This window comes from Hyaena hyaena, unplaced genomic scaffold, assembly GCF_003009895.1.
Source record: "Hyaena hyaena isolate Hyena2069 unplaced genomic scaffold, ASM300989v1 scaffold_1552, whole genome shotgun sequence".
In the NCBI taxonomy this organism is placed as follows: Eukaryota; Metazoa; Chordata; class Mammalia; order Carnivora; family Hyaenidae; genus Hyaena; species Hyaena hyaena.
Window position 1 is genome coordinate 255,632 of NW_024082189.1, and position 782 is coordinate 256,413.

Genomic DNA, 782 nt, shown 5'->3' on the forward strand with positions numbered 1-782 from the left:
CATATCCGACAGTTACACAGTATGCATTATGGATAATTTCTAAGCTAGTTTTAAAAAGCATAGTTTTTCATTCCAACTTAAATCCTCTTCATTGTTCTTGAATCTCAAGACGCAAAATATTCATAGTATTTTATTTGGGCTAAGCTTATGAATGAATCAAATATGAAAGCATTCTGAAGAGTAAGTCTTGCAAACTAAACATAAGGGCTTCCAATGGTAAAAATAAGTAACAATAATTCCAATTAAAGATAAGCTTATAACAAAACATCTTAAAACATAGACAGAATCAGGATACCATCCCCGAAAGTCAGCAGATAAAATAAAAGTAAGACTGGAAATTCATTAGAGTAACTCATATGTGAGTAGAATATAAAATGATTACGTCTACAATAAGTATATAAATGATAGAATTCATTAAAATCATTTGTAAGAAAAGAAAAAATGCATCTATAAAAAGAACAAGCAGATTGGGAAATTAACAATACAGAAATTCTAGAAATATTATTTAAAATGCTTAACAATAAAATCATAAAAGATTAAATACACCTAGATGACGTGTTTATACACTGCAAGATAGACATTGGAAACTATTCTATATGAAAATCTAGGGAAATAAATAGATGAAACAAATAAGAGTGATTAAGAGAAAATAATAGTCTTGGAAACAGGAAGGATGGCAAGTTCTTAGCAATAAAATAAAAATAAATTCACATATAGACATATCAGTATACCTTTAGGATACCAAAAACATTAAATTCATCTCAAAAGTGAAAAACTAGAAT